Raw genomic sequence first — 13,004 nt, forward strand, 5'->3', positions numbered from 1 at the left:
AATCTGATTGCACTGCTCTTTCAGGCTGTGTTTTTGGTCATCTGTCTTTAAATATCACCCTGTGGCTCGGTGTCAAATCTTGTCGGATTTATGCTCCTGTGAAGCATCTTGGAATGTTTTATTTCATTATAGGTGCTGAATAAATACAGGTTGTTATTCATCAAAGCCAAAAAAAAAATGTGTGGAAACATTTCTAAACTGTTTAGATAGATGTTTCTAAAAATGCATTCTTTAAGGTTAACATGACTGGTTATTAATTTTTCAAGGGTCCATATCTTGAGAGTTATTCCTTTCCCTCCAATTAAGATTCAGTTTGAGTGTAGGTGCCACGTAGAGCATCAACAAATCACCCTTGTTTGCAGTGCACATTAAATGCTGCACAATATCTTGCTCTAAAGGTCTGTTCCTTGGACAGGCGATAGGTCTACAGTGCTACACAATAAGACTTTTATACACAGCTATGGCTCACTGATGTCAGCCAGGGGAGCATGAAAGTCTAGATCAGAGTGGGTAATTGCTGCACAAATCATTGCTCCATCACACCTTAATAGATCAGTCCCACTGGACAATACACTGATTGTTCTCTACAATTCTCAGGAGCGCCCCACTAATACAACAAGAAACCTGAGTCAAGCCAATGTTTATTTATAAATTATTATTGTTGCAGTAGTGTAGGGACCACATTTGTGTTTCTTATGGAAAGAAAAAATGAGTGGGATTTAGAACAACAACTTAAACTACAAAGCACCATTAAAAACAACCCAAGGAACTTTACAGGAGTGTCATCAGGCAAAATTTGACACCGAGTTCCATTAGGAGACAGGACTGCATGAGAAAGAGGCAGATTTTAAGGAGCCTCCTAAAAGAAGAGAGAGAGGCAGAGAGGTTTAGGGAGGCAATCCCAGCGCTTAGGGCCCAGGCAGCTGTAAACATGGGGCTGAGCTTCCTGCCTGTCAGGCGGGCAGAGCGGGAGCAGGAGCGGGCACGGGCGGGCGCAGGCCCGATTGCCTCCCGCGATCGGGTCCGTGTCGCCATTTTACGCGGGCAGGCCAATTAAGGCCCGCCCAGCATGAATCGCGGCTCCCGAGGGCAGCGGGAGTGGGCGGGCGGTGGTGGGACTGCAGTGACCAACGGGTCAAATGGCGAACCGGGCGGCCTGGTTTAAAAAGAGGCTGTGAATCCCGGCCAGTGGAAGGGCTCCCCAGAGCCCTGCTGGTGAGCAGGCCAGGCAGGAGGGTAGGGCAGGGGGGCACTGTGCCCCTCATTTTTCCAATGATTGCCTTGCTGCCCTCCTCGAGGAGGTGGCAGCACGGTGGGAGGTCCTGGTTCCCCAGGACAGGAGGAAGAGGCCCCCCCTACATGACCAAATGTGCCTGGGAGGAGGTGGCGGAGGTGGTGAGCTCCCGCAATGTGGTGCGACGCACCTGGATCCAGTGTCGCGAGCGCTTCAATGACCTGTTGCACTCAGGAAGGGTAAGCACCCATGCTGGCATTGGTCACTTAACCCAGCAAGTAGGCTTTCCCCCCTGGTGCCACCCACCCCCCAAAAGTTCCCCAAGTCTGAGTGTAGTGGCTGCACTGAATCATTGACGGCATGTGTCCTTCGCTATGTGGGCCAGCAGATATTGCCCATGCCGAGGTCACCCTGAGGGGGTGGTGAAGAGATGAGTTCTGCCCCCACAGCATGGGGTACACTGTGGCCCACATGACTGTTTTGGGGGCAACCTGGAGGAGCTGCACCTAGGGCACAGGGCTGGAACTCCAGGACATGCCAAAGTCAGGGTGATGACATGCTGGGAGGGGAGCTTCAAGGTGGTGTTGGCACCGATCGATCTGCTGCCCTCTGCACCCCACGTGCTTGTGCCTCCTGGCTATGGAAGGTTAGACCATGTGGTGCGTTTTGTGATGTAGGCAGCATGTGGCCAAGGGGGTGGTGAGGTTGGGGGATTGGGGAACAGGCCAAGCATCTTTATGTGAGTGTTCGGCGGCAGCGGGGTGAGGAGGCACTGGAGCCCTGCAATGTCCCACTCTGGTTGGGGTGGGCCATCCGCGAAGAGAGTCCAGGTACAAGTTGCACTAATCAATGCTCCTCTCTCCAAGTTGCACTAATCAATGCTCCTCTCTCCTTTGCGGGAGAAGAATGCACATAATGCCGCCGAGCGGGTGAGGACTGGCGGAGGGCCGGCCCAGTTAGGCATTCTTAGCCGCCTCGAGCAGGACGCCCTAGATTCGGAGAGGCGCCATGCGCCCAGGTCCACCGGTGTCAGTGAGGCTGGGGTGCCACAGGCAGGTATGTTTGCCCAGTACTGAGGTCACCATTGTTCTCCCAACAGCCATGGCAGTGCTGAATGTTCAGTGATTGAAGTTTGCAACATGGCTTGACCATTGCTTATGGAAGGATGAGCGCATAATGATCCGGGGGACAGGGATGCACATTGACATTCTCCACATTAACTAATCAAATGTCCTTGTTCTTCCTTTCAGCACCAGCAGAGCAGGGCCAGGAGGAGGAGCAGCAGAAGCCCCCTTTCAGAGACCTGAGGGCCCTGAAGTCTCACCAGCGTCACACCATCTCTGCCAGGCAGGCACCAGGGCAGATACTAGCACCTCGGTGGGAATTAGACCGTCAGCTAGTGTCCCGGGGCACAGCAGTGAGGGCACTTCACAGCCGCTGGAAGAGCTGGCAGAGACAGAGAGTGCCCATGGCACCAGCAGTCGGAGGACTGCAGGGGACCAGGCACATGCTCAGTCGGTGCCTGATGATGTGCCTCTGGAGTCGTCTGCAACGCAGCAGGTGCAGGAAATGTGGCCGGGTGTGCGGGAGCATCTGGGGGAGATACATGAGGTTTTGTTTGGCTTGATGTCCATAGTTGAGGAGTCTACGCAGACTATCACTGAAGCATTGAGCCTCATGCCCGAGCGCCATGTGTCCTTCATGGAGAGAGTGGCGACTCTCATGGAGAGACTCCTGCAGGAGACCAATCAGGGCTTCCTGGGGCTGTGCTCGGACCAGCAAGCCCTCACATCAGCATTGACCTCAACTGGTCAGTGCCAGTATGGGAGATAGTCTGGGCACCAAGTTTCCCAGCTCGGTGCCCATCCATCCACGGTGAGCAGGGGGGTCCAAAGCGACCTCACGTTGGCGCAACAGCTGCCTGTCGTCTCTGCGGGCTCCTCTCAGGGCGCTCCGGATGCGGGCAGCAGCTCCTCCCCCCCCCCGCCAGTGACTGTTGCATCCGGTGAGGCTGTGGTGACTGGGGAGGTGCCAACTATGGAACAGGCAGCTCCCTCCCAGGCGGGGCCAGTACAGGCTCCACGGGCCAGAGGACGACCGCCAAGGTTATCGCGGGCAACAGGACAGCAGAGTCAGCAGGCTGGCTCAGATACCACTCCCAGCGAGGGGGCAGCACCAAGACACAGCACCCGGAAATGAAAACCTAAGGCACCTTAGGCACACCACGGATTTATCACTGCTGCTTTTGTGTTGGCCCGAGATGAGGTCATTATGAGTTGGTGTGATTTTTAACACCTTTGTCATTTTGTTTCATTAAGTTTCTCTGGTTGTAATAGTAAATTCAGACTTGTCACCATGGCTGAGGGAGCCTCTTTTCTTCCGCAGGTGGATGGTTTTCAATAATGTTATGAGTGATTTGTGGGACATTCAGCTTTATTAACAAGGCCCTTAGTTACTGTTCCTATCCAGGCAGATTTTGCATTTAGGTGTCGAGTATCGAGCCTACTGCCCAGGCTTGTCCTGGAAGTCCCTAAGTGGTGTGCTAGCTTAAGGTTCATTGGGTTAAAGCCTCTCGGGTGTCCCTGCCTCCCTGGAGTATGTCCGGGACAGCGTCTACCCCCTCAGCATTTCCCTGTGTGTGCTCATCCCCGGACTCACTGCTGGACTCATTGTGTGCAGCTGCAGCCGCTGCATCTACATCTTCTTCATCCACTGTGTCCCCCCCTTTCCAGCGCAAGATTGTGGAGAGTGCAGCATGCGACCACTATTACCGACACACGATCTCGGGGTACTGGAGTGCGCCCCCTGAGTGGTCCAGGCATCAGGATCGCATCTTGAGAAGACCAATGGCTCTCTCCACCACAGCCCTTGTGGTGCCCTGGCTCCTATTGTATCGCTGCTCAGCTTCTGTTCTTGGGTGGCGGAGAGGCGTCATGAGCCACCTTCTGAGGGGATAGCCCTTGTCACCCAGCAACCAACCATCCAGCCGGGCTAGAGCACTGAAGAGCCCCGGCACCTGGGAGTGTCTGAGGATGTAGGCGTCGTGGGAGCTGCCTGGGTACCTTGCACAGACTTGTAGAATCAGCATCCAGTGATCACACACTATCTGCACGTTCATGGAGTGGAAGCCCTTCCTGTTGACGAAGGCACCGGGCTCACCTGCTGGCGCCTTGATGGCCACATGTGTACAGTCTATAGCACCCTGGACACGGGGGAAGCCAGCAATGGCCGCGAAGCCTCTGACTCGCTGTGTCTGACTTGCCTGGTCCCAACTGTAGTGGATGAAGGTCAATGCACAGCCAAGCAGTGTGTCTGTAACCTGCTTAATACAAGTGTGCACAACTGATTGGGAGACACCACAAAGATCACTCACTGACCCCTAGAAGGAGCCAGAGGCATAGAAGTTGAGGGCAGCTGTGACCTTCAGAGCTACTGGCATGGGGTGTCCACCCACAAAGTTCACGGAGATCTCAGGCCCAATTATCTGACAGATATAGTTGATTGTCTCCCTTGAGAGACGGAGCCTCCTTCGGCACTGCACCTCAGACATATTGAGGTAGCTGTTTCGCCGCCTGTAAACCCTGGCAGCAGGATAGTGGCGTCTTCTGCGGGCCCTTCCACCTTGGACAACCTCTTGGCCCTGCGCCCCTTGTGCCTGTGCCTGGACTCCCAAAGGTGGCTTCCCTGGAGGCTGAATGTTCACTCCTGGCCTCCTCCCCCTTCTAGCCCTCCCTTCCTCCTCAGAGGAGCTGCCTCCAGTGGACAGTTCAGCTCCCATTCCCAGGCTGAGGGAAGGTTTCCTGAAACCTGCAGGCTCAAAAAAGATTCCTCACTACAAAGTGCAGACCTGAAGGTTGTGAGTCCAGACCAAGCAGCTGGTCTGCGTTTTGAAGTACTGCAGATCACACAGACAAGTATCAGTAACTTTGAAACATCAATATTTGACAGAGCACACTGGCGACCCCACTGAGCCCTCTTATCCTGCCTGTGGATGAGGTTTATAGAAATCTGTCCTACCCACCTGCCCGTTGAACCCGTGCGCCGACCCGAAGATTGCACAGGCGCTGAAAAATCGCGGTCGATTGGCACCTTAATTGATGGCAGGCACGCATCGGAGATCATCGCGCACCCGCCCAGCGAAATATCACGATGGCGCGCGGTGATGTCGGGACACTCGCCCAACGTCACCGTAGGGCCCGCCCCCGCGCGCCAATGGGAAAATTCCGCCCCTGGCCACTAATGGTGGAGCGATGGAAATCGGGGATGAGCAAGAGGCCAGAATTGCAGAAGTGCGAGGATCTCAGAGGCTTGTAGAAGGAGGCTTCAACATATTATTGCATACACATTCCAATATGTATTATAATATTTCTATAGTGCGTAGGCAGAGACACTGCCATTCAAATCAGCTGCTTTCCAACAGCAATTGCCTGTGCGTAAACACTGCAGGCCGGTTTTTCTATGGCCTCTGCTCTGGTGCTGTAAGACAAAGCTAGCTCGGTGGGTAGCATTCTCACCTCCAAGTCAGAAGGTTGTGGGATCAAGCTCCACTCTTGAGACTTGGGGCACATAATCTGCGCTGGCATACTGAGGAACATGCGTTAGGTTTTCACACATGTGTGTTTCTGTGACACATGTCAATAAAAAGCATAAAGAAGAGAAACTAAGTTTAAATTCTCTAAAAGGACATTCTAATTAACCTCAAGATGCCCCTAATCAATCTATAATTACAGCAACATGACGTTTCCATAAAAGGCAGCTTACACACAGCTCCTGTCTAGTTATGCATTAAAGAGTTTTATGCTCCTTTGCTTATAAAACAGCATATCCTCTGACTAACCAGAATTGGCCTATAGTCTATAAATCAATGCTTTATAATAGGCAGATTTGATAAGGGAGCTTAAGGTGAAGGAACCCTTAGGAGGAAGGGACCATAATATGATAGAATTTACCCTGCAATTTGAGAGGAAAAAGCTGGAATCAGATGTAACGGTATTACAGTTGAATAAAGGCAACTACAGAGGCATGAGGGAGGAGCTGGCCAGAATTGATTGGGAGATGAGCCTAGCAGGAAAGACAGTGGAACAGCAATGGCAGGAGTTTCTGGGAGTAATTTGGGAGACACAGCAAAAATTCATCCCTAGGAAGAAGAAGCATACTAAAGGGAGGACGAGGCAACCATGGCTGACAAGGGAAGTCAGGGACAGCATAAAAGCTAAAGAGAAAGCAGACAATGCGGCGAAGAGCAGTGGGAAACCAGGGGATTGGGAAGCCTACAAAGACCAACAGAGGACAACTAAAAAAGAAATAAGGAGGGAGATTAAATATGAGGGTAAACTAGCCAGTAATATAAAAGAAGATTGCAAGAGATTTTTTTAGATATATAAAGGGTAAGGGAGAGGCAAAAGTGGACATTGGGCCACTGGAAAATGACACTGCAGAAGTAGTAGTGGGGAACAAAGAAATGGCGGAGGAACTGAATAGGTACTTTGCGTCAGTCTTCACGGTGGAAGACACGAGTAACATCCCCAAAGTTCAAGCGAGTCAGGGGGCAGAGGTGAGTATGGTGGCCATTACCAAGGAAAAGGTGCTAGGAAAACTGAAAGGTCTGAAGGTGGATAAATCACCTGGACCAGATGGATTACACCCCAGAGTTCTGAAGGAGATAGCTGAAGAGATAGTGGAGGCGTTAGTGGTGATCTTTCAGGAATCACTCGAGTCAGGGAGGGTCCCAGAGGACTGGAAAATCGCTAATGTAACCCCCCCGTTTAAGAAGGGAGTGAGGCAAAAGACGGGAAATTACAGGTCGATTAGCCTGACCTCGGTCGTTGGTAAGATTTTAGAGTCCATTATTAAGGATGAGATTTCAGAATATTTGGAAGTACATGGTAAAATAGGACAAAGTCAGCATGGTTTCATCAAGGGGAGGTCATGCCTGACAAACCTGTTAGAATTCTTTGGGGAGGTAACAAGTAGGTTAGACAAAGGAGAGCCAATGGATGTTATCTACTTGGACTTCCAGAAGGCCTTTGACAAGGTGCCGCACAGGAGGCTGCTCAGTAAGATAAGAGCCCATGGTGTTAGAGGCAAGGTACTAGCACGTATAGAAGATTGGCTGTCTGGCAGGAGGCAGAGACTGGGGATAAGGGGGTCCTTCTCAGGCTAAAAATTTTGCTTCATGAGAGGCAAGGGATGTAGGGATAGGGCAGGTAAGTGGAGTTGGTATAGAAGTTCATCTATGATCTTATTGAATGTCAAAGCAGGCTCAAGGGGTTACATGGCCAACTCCTGCTCCTATTTCTTATGTTCTTACTGTGGGCACTGCGAAAGCGGTTATGCTAGTGAAAATAAGACTTGCATTTATATAGCACCTTTCATGACTTCGGGATGCCCCAAAGTACTTTACAATGAACAACTCTTGAAATATAGTCATTGTTGTAAAGTAGGAAATGTAACTTGCGCACACCAAACTCCCACAAACAGTACAGTGATCATGACCAGATAATCTGTTTTCAGTGATACTGGTTGGAGCATAACTATTGGGCAGGACGCCAGGGAGATATCCATGTCCTTCTTTGAAACTGTACCATGGAGTCTACTACAACCACCTGAGAGGGCAGTTGGCTCTTTGGTTTATTGCCTGATCCACAAGTAATCAATAAGATCTTTTTTCCTTGGAGAACAGAAAATTGTCCTTTGGAGTTCTCGTTTCAAAATTACAAAGGGCAGCTAGCTGAAGTAATTGGTTATAATTGTTGACGAAATGCAACAAATACTATTGGTGGTTTGTGCAAATGAGAGTCTAACTTGACCAGTTCTGACCTAAAATGGCAATCCGGGGCCTATTTACATCGCAGAACCCTGTCTTCCATCTTAAAAGGGGGCCCATGGCCTGACATAGGCCGACGCTTTAGACACCTGGCGCTAGGACCACTTTCAAAATGGCACAGAGCACACCACAGGTGTTAATCGGGGGTTGAGGCTCCTGGCCCCATCATAAGGCGGTTAACACCACATAAACCTCAGACTACAGGATTCAGAAATCGATCCCAAAGAGTTAGGCCAATCTGGAACTCCCTCCCCAACAAGGCTGTGGACGCTTGATCAATTTAAATTTCCAGACTGAGATTGATTTGCGAGATAAGAATGTCAAGGGATTTGGAGCTAAGGAGTGTAAATGGAGCAGAGGTGCAGATAAGCCATGCTAATTGACTGGTGGAATAGGCTTGAGGGGCTTAATGGCCTCCTCCTGTTCCTCTATTCCTGAAAGGACTGTGGGTTCTCTATATTACTAGTACAGCCCTTAATCCAGATGTAAAAAGTTAAAGCACCTCAACATTCCACTCATGTGACGAAGGTCTGAATTCACTCCCAGTCACTCCACTTCAATCCGCATGGAACTCTTTGCAGACACTTCGACTTCAATTCCTTGCCTTAGGTCTTTAAATGCAAAGATATCCATCATTTGCCTAGCTAGAGTTACTGCAGCAAAATCTAGACTGTTGATGATCGATGATGGGTCCATTTCTATTCAATATAATTCCACTAGGGTCAGGTTAATGGGCACTACATTGTGATGTTATCCCATTTGATTAGTATTACTAACAAAGCAGTCTATGTCTAAATGCAGCAAGACCTGGACAATATCCAGGCTTGGGCTGACAAGTGGGAAGTAACATTTGCGCCACACAAGTGCCAGGCAATGACCATCTCCAACAAGAGAGAATCTAACCATCACCCCTTGACATTCAATGGCATTACCATCGCTGAATCCCTCACTATCAACATCCTGGGATTACCATTGACCAGAAACTAAACTGGACTAGCCATGTAAATACTGTGGCTACAAGAGCAGGTCAGAGACTAGGAATCCTGCGACAAGTAACTCACCTCCTGAGTCCCCACAGCCTGTCCACCATCTACAAGGCACAAGTCAAGAGTGTGATGGAATACACAACACTTGCCTGGATGAGTGCAGCTCCCACAACACTCAAGAAGCTTCACACCGTCCAGGACAAAGCAGCCCGCTTGATTGGCACCACATCCACAAACATTAACTCCCTCCACCACCAGCGCACAGTAGCAGCAGTGTGCACCATATCCAAGATGCACAGCAGGAATTCACCAAGGCTCCTTAGGCAGCACCCATGACCACTACCATCAAGTAGGACAAGGGCAGCAGATAGATGGGAACACCAGCACCGGGAAGTTCCCCTCCAAGCCACTCACCATCCTGACTTGAAAATATATAACCGTTCCTTCACTGTCGCTGGGTCAAAATCCTGGAACTCCTTTCCTAACAGCACTGTGGGTGTACCTATACCACTGCAGCAGTTCAAGAAGGCAGCTCACCACCACTTCTCAAGGGCAACTAGGGATGGGCAATAAATGTTGGCCCAGCCAGTGAAGCCCACATCCCGTGAATGATTTTTTTTTAAAAAGCAGCATCAGTACTGAATCTACAGGAATTGTAAAGATTAATCTTCCGGATGCCACTGGCAGCAACTGCAGGGAGAAAAATCAGGGGAAAAAAATGTTCACTTCATTTTCATAGATCATTTTCATTTTCTTAATTGTAAAAATAAAGGCGATAAGGGTAATAGCTGTTTTGACTGATGGTCAAGATTAACCCAATTGGCTAACAAAGAGGCTGTTTCCTTTGCAACTGACTGTGAGAAATTAGTTCCGCTGGAGGATGGACCCAATGGGAGAGCATGGGGACAGGGCAGTTTGGGCAGGAGGCTATAAAATGAAACTGTCAATTGGCAACCCTATATCTGATGTATAAAACACTCGGTGTCGTCAACATAAACATTGATATATAATGATTCACAGCATTGCGCAGCTACACACCGTGTGATTGTGATCTAGATCAAAATCCTGATTCACGAGCTCTTTGTAAAATAGGAAGTTTGCAGGCTCCCCTTGGACTTTGCACTGTTACATAGACCCAGTGGAACTGAGAGGCGTTCATTAAAAAGATAGCAATCAACCTCTATTATACATCCAAAAATGTCATAACTTAATCTGTTACAATAGTTATACATAATGGATAAAGAGGTATGGAGTTCCAATGATATTTGACTAATAATAGGGTCAATAGGTAAAATGTTATCAAAAATGAGATAAGTGCATTTGTCATCATCCTCATAATTGCACCTTTTCTATGGTAAAATTCACACAAAAATGATGTTTGTTGCCCATTTGCATTTTCCCAATGAGAAGAGCTTTTCAACGTCCATTGGCGATGCCAAACACCAAAACTGTATTCATGAACTAATCAAGTTTTGCTTACTTTTAACAAGACGGCTGCCAATCTGAATCATAAAATAGCACAGGACAGAAGGGGGCTATTTGGCCCATCGAGTCTGTGCCAGATCTTCTGAAGGGCAATCCAGTTAGTTTCACTCCCCTGTTCTTTCCCCATATCCCTGCAATTTCTTTTGCGCTGTAACACCACGGTAAATCACTCCCTTACACCTTGGTCTAAAACCTGTGAAACCTGTGGCATTTTTACAACTGGGGAAGTTGCAGCTAATTTTGCCATAGCCGTCTTAAGTTGCATTCATTCTCCCTGCTTTTTGAGTAGGTTTTGGTCTCCAGAATTATACGCTTTGTGCCTTCGGCTACTGGAGCCTTTGCTGGTCTATCTGCCTTTTAAGGTCAAGGCTGATTAAGTCTATTATTATTATATAAAGACAGCTAACAATCAGATGACAGCATGCTTACCATTGCAAATCTCCATAAAATGAAGCATCCTTTGAGCCAATTTACTCCCTCTGGGTGACATTGATAAGGGCGGGCAAATACGTACATGGCTATTTTGGTTCAATATATCACTGTTTATCTTCCAAGAATCGTTGCCAAAAGCCTTTGCACATTTTGGTAATAACTCCAAATCAGTGAATAACAGCATTTAAAGTTAATTGGCCGAATGCACATAAGCTTTGGTTGGATGAAGGTTTGATGTGAAGGGCAACTATTATTGATTATAGTCTAGAGACTACTGTTGGGGATGTTAGCGCATGGATGCTTAAACCATATTTATGAACTTAGTTGTGACATTACCACACTTAAAATAAATGGTTAATACTCACATTAAAATAACGGATAGAGGAATGGTATGTGAATGCATTATGCAGTCATCCACTAGCAGCATCAGCAGTTCTTTCTCAGTTTACTGTCTCATCACCAGGAGAATAATCCTCAGTTACAACTTGTTACATTTTAACTCAGTAGTGTAAGCAAATGCATCAACCAATATGCGCACAGCACAACCCACAAAAAGCAATGAGATAGACAGCTGGTCAATGACTCACTAATTTGTTTATGGTGGTATAGGTTCAGGAAGGAATGTCGGCCAAGAATCCAGGAGTTTCCCCTGCTCTTCTTCAAATATTGCCATAGGATCGTCGATGTCCTCTACTGCGAGAGCTGTTGGGGGCTCGTTTTAGTGTTTCATCCATAAGAAAGCACCTCCCTCAGTAAAGCTCCCTCAGTACTGGCACTGGGAATGTCAGTGCTCAGGTTACTGGAGAGTGCCATGAACCCACAACCTTCTGATCTGGAACTGAGATCGTTATTCTGGAACCAAGTCTGACACTTTGGGACAATTTAAACCCAGTCTGCCCGGTGAGAGACAGGCGCAATTGGTTGGTTGTCCATTTTCCACAACTGACAGTACAATCAGGCTCCCCATACGGTGAACAGTCGATCGGATCAAGTTGGCTTCCAACCGGGCAGCTTAGGTTAATTGGTAACCACTGATATCCTATACAAATTTAATTCAAATTGAAAATAGACCAGCTGGCACCCTAATGCAGCTCATCCAAACATACTGTCAGAAACCGGAATGGAATATGCTATGGTGTGGTCTGACAAACCCAGTAATGGGCTCTCGAGGTACAAAACGTGGCTTGAAATTGTTGCTTCATTAGCATTCAAACTGCCCGACTTTGTAAATGTGCTTCCACATTTTGGAAAAGCAGCCCATTTGGCCACGGTGTGAACTAACAACCAAACACAAACAAGACATTCTCTCTAATTCACACCTTCCCCACACCAAAGGCGAGACATTTTCAGGGACATTCTTCACTCCAAGAAACTGGTGCCCTATAAATCTTACCGATATTTTGATTCGTTTTAATGGCATCAAATAGAAACACTAATTAACTTCAGTTTTCCTTTGGTGGAGACCTCAGAGTAGTATTTTCCTCATCTCACAAGCTGGCACAAGCCCAATCATGTTTATTGTATAGCTCTCGCCTAGTTCAACAACTGCCTGTGCAGTTTGTATTGAAATCTGCATTTAAAATTAATTTCCTGCTTGGTTCTGTTCCTCATACTTGTAACAATTTACTGGACCTGCACCAATAATGCTTGCAATTTCCCATGAGGAGGAATGAAATGCGGAGCTGAGCGGCGCATTGAGGCGTTTTGTACCAACTTGCTGCTCATGTCTAAGTGACCCTTCACTGCATGCTTAAAGTATCAGTGAATGGAAGACAGTAAACAGTTTACAAGTGTTGAGGGTAGAGGGTAGGTCTCCATTGCTGTTTCATCCCAGCAACTGTGGGGTATTTAATGCAACAATTGAAGCAAAGCTCCCATTGGATGGAAATTCCAACAACGCATTTTTTGCAGCTCCCATGTTGAATCAACTCCAGCTCAGCGGGCAACTTAATTCCCACTTCCCCGATTTAATGTCCCCCATTGGGGGGGGAAAATACCCCTCCCCATTGTTCTCTCCAAGCTCATTAACAAAAATCTCAAC

At 48.1% G+C, this 13,004-nt stretch overlaps 1 protein-coding gene across 4 annotated transcripts in view; it reads right to left on the bottom strand.

The window, feature by feature from the left end:
• The window catches only part of aff2 (AF4/FMR2 family, member 2), a 453,090-nt gene that overhangs the window by 377,208 nt on the left and 62,878 nt on the right, over positions 1-13,004 (bottom strand). The window lies entirely within an intron of this gene.

The sequence above is a fragment of the Cetorhinus maximus genome, chromosome 8, assembly GCF_964194155.1.
Source record: "Cetorhinus maximus chromosome 8, sCetMax3.hap1.1, whole genome shotgun sequence".
NCBI lineage: Eukaryota > Metazoa > Chordata > Chondrichthyes > Lamniformes > Cetorhinidae > Cetorhinus > Cetorhinus maximus.